Here is a 7500-nt window from a genome sequence, read left to right on the forward strand (position 1 = left end):
GGTGTGCTTCAGAGACTAAAGCCTTTTGAAATCAGACACTGTCGCTGGATTAACAAGAAGTTAATCTTTAAAATGGTGTGTAACACTTGTATGTTTCTCTCAGACCAGGCAGTACTCTCAGACCAGGCAGTACTCTCAGACCAGGCAGTACTCTCAGAACAGGCAGCACTCTCAGACCAGGCAGTACTCTCAGACCAGACAGTACTCTCAGACCAGACAGTACTCTCAGAACAGGCAGTACTCTCAGACCAGGCAGTACTCTCAGACCAGGCAGTAATCTCAGACCAGGCAATACTCTCAGAACAGGCAGTACTCTCAGACCAGGCAGTACTCTCAGACCAGGCAGTACTCTCAGAACAGGCAGTACTCTCAGACCAGACAGTACTCTCAGACCAGACAGTACTCTCAGACCAGACAGTACTCTCAGACCAGGCAGTACTCTCAGACCAGGCAGTACTCTCAGAACAGGCGGTACTCTCAGACCAGGCAGTACTCTCAGACCAGGCAGTACTCTCAGACCAGGCAGTACTCTCAGACCAGGCAGTACTCTCAGACCAGGCAGTACTCTCAGACCAGGCAGTACTCTCAGAGGAGACATGATTTAAGATAGATTGAAACACATTTTAAACTAGACATCATTAAAGTACCCCTCCTGTAGAAAGATGCCTTTGTTTCTCTGTTTGCTCCCCAATGGCACCATATTCCCTAAGTAGTGCCCTATAATAGGGCTCTGGTCAAAGGATAGGGTGCCCATTTGGGAAGCAACCATTGAGAGGTTGAGCTAATGTAGAGAGAACCCACCGCTGTCAGGAAATATTCCCTAAAACAGACTGATCATACATTCCTTCCTGTGTACAAAGTTCAGCCTAAAGTATAGCACCTAAGAGAGAGTAGAGAGCTTGACGGTAACGAATGGATTTCCCAAGACCCAGTCAGGCTAGAGAAGTCGGTAAGACTCTAGAACAGAGGATCTACGTAGTGGTAACCTGCTAGACAAACGCATGTAATTACGGTGGAGAGGTAGGCTTGGAAGCTGTCTTGTGTGTGTGTGTGTGTGCGTGCGTGTGTCTGTGTGTGTGTGTGTGTGTGTGTGTGCGTGCGTGTGTGCGTGTGTGCGTGCGTGTGTGTGTGTGTCTGTGTGTGTCTGTGTGTGTCTGTGTGTGCGTGCATGTGCGTGTGCGTGCGTGTGTGTGTGTGTGTGCGTGCGTGCGTGTGCGTGTGTGTGTGTGTGTGTGTGTGCGCGTGTGCGTGTGTGCATGTGTGTGTGTGCGTGCCTGGTGGTGGTAAGACGACAAGTAAAACGTGTCTGGAGCGTCAGACTACTGCAGCTGGGATCTCACAGACCACAGGATACACTGAACTGTAGTTAAGGAACAAACACACAGACCACACTATACACTGAACTGTAGTTAAGGAACACACACACAGACCACACTATACACTGAACTGTAGTTAAGGAACACACACACAGACCACACTATACACTGAACTGTAGTTAAGGAACACACACACAGACCACACTATACACTGAACTGTAGTTAAGGAACACACACACAGACCACACTATACACTGAACTGTAGTTAAGGAACACACACACAGACCACACTATACACTGAACTGTAGTTAAGGAACACACACACAGACCATAGGATACACTGAACTGTAGTTAAGGAACACACACACAGACCACAGGATACACTGAACTGTAGTTAAGGAACACACACACAGACCACACTATACACTGAACTGTAGTTAAGGAACACACACACAGACCACACTATACACTGAACTGTAGTTAAGGAACACACACACAGACCACAGGATACACTGAACTGTAGTTAAGGAACACACACACAGACCACAGGATACACTGAACTGTAGTTAAGGAACACACACACAGACCACACTATACACTGAACTGTAGTTAAGGAACACACACACAGACCACACTATACACTGAACTGTAGTTAAGGAACACACACACAGACCACACTATACACTGAACTGTAGTTAAGGAACACACACACAGACCACACTATACACTGAACTGTAATTAAGGAACACACACACAGACCACACTATACACTGAACTGTAGTTAAGGAACACACACACAGACCACACTATACACTGAACTGTAGTTAAGGAACACACACACAGACCACACTATACACTGAACTGTAGTTAAGGAACACACACACAGACCATAGGATACACTGAACTGTAGTTAAGGAACACACACACAGACCACACGATACACTGAACTGTAGTTAAGGAACACACACACAGACCACACTATACACTGAACTGTAGTTAAGGAACACACACACAGACCACACTATACACTGAACTGTAGTTAAGGAACACACACACAGACCACAGGATACACTGAACTGTAGTTAAGGAACACACACACAGACCACACTATACACTGAACTGTAGTTAAGGAACACACACACAGACCACACTATACACTGAACTGTAGTTAAGGAACACACACACAGACCACAGGATACACTGAACTGTAGTTAAGGAACACACACACAGACCACACTATACACTGAACTGTAGTTAAGGAACACACACACAGACCACACTATACACTGAACTGTAGTTAAGGAACACACACACAGACCACACTATACACTGAACTGTAGTTAAGGAACACACACACAGACCACACTATACACTGAACTGTAGTTAAGGAACACACACACAGACCACACTATACACTGAACTGTAGTTAAGGAACACACACACAGACCACACTATACACTGAACTGTAGTTAAGGAACACACACACAGACCACACTATACACTGAACTGTAGTTAAGGAACACACACACAGACCACACTATACACTGAACTGTAGTTAAGGAACACACACACAGACCACAGGATACACTGAACTGTAGTTAAGGAACACACACACAGACCACACTATACACTGAACTGTAGTTAAGGAACACACACACAGACCACACTATACACTGAACTGTAGTTAAGGAACACACACACAGACCACACTATACACTGAACTGTAGTTAAGGAACACACACACAGACCACACTATACACTGAACTGTAGTTAAGGAACACACACACAGACCACAGGATACACTGAACTGTAGTTAAGGAAATGACGGAAGATTAAACCATTCAAAAGAAGAGGGGCCTTTTGGAGTAAAAGAGACGAACACTTTCCTCTGCTGTTGTGGGGAACTGGCTGGCTAGTGTGTCCGCAGCAAAGCCTTGAGACTGTACTGAACTCACATTCAGAAGCTATACAGTACACTTAGTGTTGGACTAACATACGAGGGAGGACACATTGAAGTGGAATACGGTTGAATGACATCCATCTATTCAGTTTGCTGTCATTATTTAAATGACTTGGGCGTTACCTTAGATTGTAAACTGTCATGGTCAAAACCTATAGATTCAATGGTTGTAAAGATGGGGAGAGGTCTGTCTGTAATAAAGAGATGGGGAAAGGTCTGTCTGTAATAGAGATGGGGAGAGGTCTGTCTGTAATAAAGAGATGGGGAGAGGTCTGTCTGTAATAAAGAGATGGGGAGAGGTCTGTCTGTAATAAAGAGTTGGGGAGAGGTCTGTCTGTAATAGAGATGGGGAGAGGTCTGTCTGTAATAAAGAGATGGGGAGAGGTCTGTCTGTAGTAGAGATGAGGAGAGGTCTGTCTGTAATAAAGAGATGGGGAGAGGTCTGTCTGTAATAGAGATGGGGAGAGGTCTGTTTCTAATAGAGATGGGGAGAGGTCTGTCTGTAATAGAGAGATGGGGAGAGATCTGTCTGTAATAAAGATATGGGGAGAGGTCTGTCTGTAATAGAGATGAGGAGAGGTCTGTCTGTAGTAAAGAGATGGGGAGAGGTCTGTCTGTAATAGAGATGGGGAGAGGTCTGTCTGTAATAAAGAGATGGGGAGAGGTCTGTCTGTACTAAAGAGATGGGGAGAGGTCTGTCTGTAGTAAAGAGATGAGGAGAGGTCTGTCTGTAATAAAGAGATGGGGAGAGGTATGTCTGTAATAAAGAGATGGGGAGAGGTCTGTCCGTAGTAAAGAGATGTGGAGAGGTCTGTCTGTAATAAAGAGATGGGGAGAGGTCTGTCTGTAATAGAGATGAGGAGAGGTCTGTCTGTAGTAAAGAGATGGGGAGAGGTCTGTCTGTAATAGAGATGGGGAGAGGTCTGTCTGTAATAAAGAGATGGGGAGAGGTCTGTCTGTACTAAAGAGATGGGGAGAGGTCTGTCTGTAGTAAAGAGATGAGGAGAGGTCTGTCTGTAATAAAGAGATGGGGGAGGTATGTCTGTAATAAAGAGATGGGGAGAGGTCTGTCCGTAGTAAAGAGATGTGGAGAGGTCTGTCTGTAATAAAGAGATGGGGAGAGGTCTGTCTGTCATAATAAAGATGGGGAGAGGTCTGTCCGTAGTAAAGAGATGTGGAGAGGTCTGTCTGTAATAAAGAGATGGGGAGAGGTCTGTTTGTAATAGAGATGGGGAGAGGTCTGTCTGTAATAAAGAGTTGGGGAGAGGCCTGTCTGTAATAAAGAGATGGGTAGAGGTCTGTCTGTAATAAAGAGATGGGGAGAGGTCTGTCTGTCATAATAAAGATGGGGAGAGGTCTGTCCGTAGTAAAGAGATGTGGAGAGGTCTGTCTGTAATAAAGAGATGGGGAGAGGTCTGTTTGTAATATAGAGATGTGGAGAGGTCTGTCTGTAATATAGAGATGGGGAGAGGTCTGTCTGTAGTAAAGAGATGGGGAGAGGTCTGTCCGTAGTAAAGAGATGTGGAGAGGTCTGTCTGTAATAAAGAGATGGGGAGAGGTCTGTTTGTAATAGAGATGGGGAGAGGTCTGTCTGTAGTAAAGAGATGGGGAGAGGTCTGTCTGTAATAAAGAGATGGGGAGAGGTCTGTTTGTAATAGAGATGGGGAGAGGTCTGTCTGTAATATAGAGATGGGGAGAGGTCTGTCCGTAATAAAGAGATGGGGAGAGGTCTGTTTGTAATAAAGATGGGGAGAGGTCTGTCCGTAGTAAAGAGATGGGGAGAGGTCTGTCTGTAATAAAGAGATGGGGAGAGGTCTGTCTGTAATAAAGAGATGGGGAGAGGTCTGTCTGTACTAAAGAGATGGGGAGAGGTCTGTCTGTAGTAAAGAGATGAGGAGAGGTCTGTCTGTAATAAAGAGATGGGGAGAGGTATGTCTAATAAAGAGATGGGGAGAGGTCTGTCCGTAGTAAAGAGATGTGGAGAGGTCTGTCTGTAATAAAGAGATGGGGAGAGGTCTGTCTGTAATAGAGATGAGGAGAGGTCTGTCTGTAGTAAAGAGATGGGGAGAGGTCTGTCTGTAATAGAGATGGGGAGAGGTCTGTCTGTAATAAAGAGATGGGGAGAGGTCTGTCTGTACTAAAGAGATGGGGAGAGGTCTGTCTGTAGTAAAGAGATGAGGAGAGGTCTGTCTGTAATAAAGAGATGGGGAGAGTATGTCTGTAATAAAGAGATGGGGAGAGGTCTGTCCGTAGTAAAGAGATGTGGAGAGGTCTGTCTGTAATAAAGAGATGGGGAGAGGTCTGTCTGTCATAATAAAGATGGGGAGAGGTCTGTCCGTAGTAAAGAGATGTGGAGAGGTCTGTCTGTAATAAAGAGATGGGGAGAGGTCTGTTTGTAATAGAGATGGGGAGAGGTCTGTCTGTAATAAAGAGTTGGGGAGAGGTCTGTCTGTAATAAAGAGATGGGTAGAGGTCTGTCTGTAATAAAGAGATGGGGAGAGGTCTGTCTGTCATAATAAAGATGGGGAGAGGTCTGTCCGTAGTAAAGAGATGTGGAGAGGTCTGTCTGTAATAAAGAGATGGGGAGAGGTCTGTTTGTAATATAGAGATGTGGAGAGGTCTGTCTGTAATATAGAGATGGGGAGAGGTCTGTCTGTAGTAAAGAGATGGGGAGAGGTCTGTCCGTAGTAAAGAGATGTGGAGAGGTCTGTCTGTAATAAAGAGATGGGGAGAGGTCTGTTTGTAATAGAGATGGGGAGAGGTCTGTCTGTAGTAAAGAGATGGGGAGAGGTCTGTCTGTAATAAAGAGATGGGGAGAGGTCTGTTTGTAATAGAGATGGGGAGAGGTCTGTCTGTAATATAGAGATGGGGAGAGGTCTGTCCGTAATAAAGAGATGGGGAGAGGTCTGTTTGTAATAAAGATGGGGAGAGGTCTGTCCGTAGTAAAGAGATGGGGAGAGGTCTGTCTGTAATAAAGAGATGGGGAGAGGTCTGTTTGTATTAGAGATGGGGAGAGGTCTGTCTGTAATATAGAGATGGGGAGAGGTCTGTCCGTAATAAAGAGATGGGGAGAGGTCTGTCTGTAATATAGAGATGGGGAGAGGTCTGTCCGTAATAAAGAGATGGGGAGAGGTCTGTCTGTAATATAGAGATGGGGAGAGGTCTGTCTGTAGTAAGGAGATGGGGAGAGGTCTGTCTGTAATAGAGATGGGGAGAGGTCTGTTTCTAATAGAGATGGGGAGAGGTCTGTCTGTAATAGAGATGGGGAGAGGTCTGTCTGTAATAAAGAGATGGGGAGAGGTCTGTCTGTAATAAAGAGATGGGGAGAGATCTGTCTGTAATAGAGATGAGGAGAGGTGTGTCTGTAATAGAGATGGGGAGAGGTCTGTCTGTAATAAAGAGATGCTCTGCTTTTTTGACCACACACTCAGCAAGTTCTACAGGCTCTAGTTGTGTCTAATCTTGATTATTGTCCAGTCATGTGGTCCAGTGCTGGAAGGAAAGACCTAGTTAAGCTGCAGCTGGCCCAGAACAGAGCGACACGTTTTGCTCTTCATTGTAATCAGAGGGCTGATATAAATACTATGCTGCCAGTCTCTCTTGGCTAAGAGTTGAGGAGAGACTGACTGCATCACTTCTTCTCTTTATAAGAAACATTAATGTGATGAAAACAATTTGTTTGTGTAGTCAACTTACACACAGCTGTGTGACACACATACTTACCCCACCAGACACACCACCAGAAGGTTTTTTCACAGTCCCCCAAATCCAGAACAAATTCAAGAAAGAGTACAATATTATATAGAGCACTAGTTGCATGGAACATCCTTCCATCTCATATTGCTCAAATAAACAGCAAACCTGGTTTCAAAAAAAACAGACAAAGCAACACCTCAAGGGACAACGCCCCTCCTCTGTTTGACCCAGATAGTTTGGGTGTATGTATTGATATGTAGGTTACCTGTGCCATTTTTAAGTGTATGTAGTTCTGTGTTTGAGCTGTACTTGTCTATTAATGTTCTGTATTATGTCACGCTTCATGTCTGGACCCCAGGAAGAGGAGCTGGTCGAGTAGAAAGCTCATTGTAATTAATATATCTTTATTTTCTTCTAACCAGGGATCACCATGTATTTTTCAAGTGAGCTCATATAATGTTGAAGGGCTCCAGAGACTTTACACGCTGTAACTGATGAATCAATCAATCAATAAAATGTATTTATAAA

This window comes from Oncorhynchus tshawytscha, linkage group LG25, assembly GCF_018296145.1.
Source record: "Oncorhynchus tshawytscha isolate Ot180627B linkage group LG25, Otsh_v2.0, whole genome shotgun sequence".
NCBI lineage: Eukaryota > Metazoa > Chordata > Actinopteri > Salmoniformes > Salmonidae > Oncorhynchus > Oncorhynchus tshawytscha.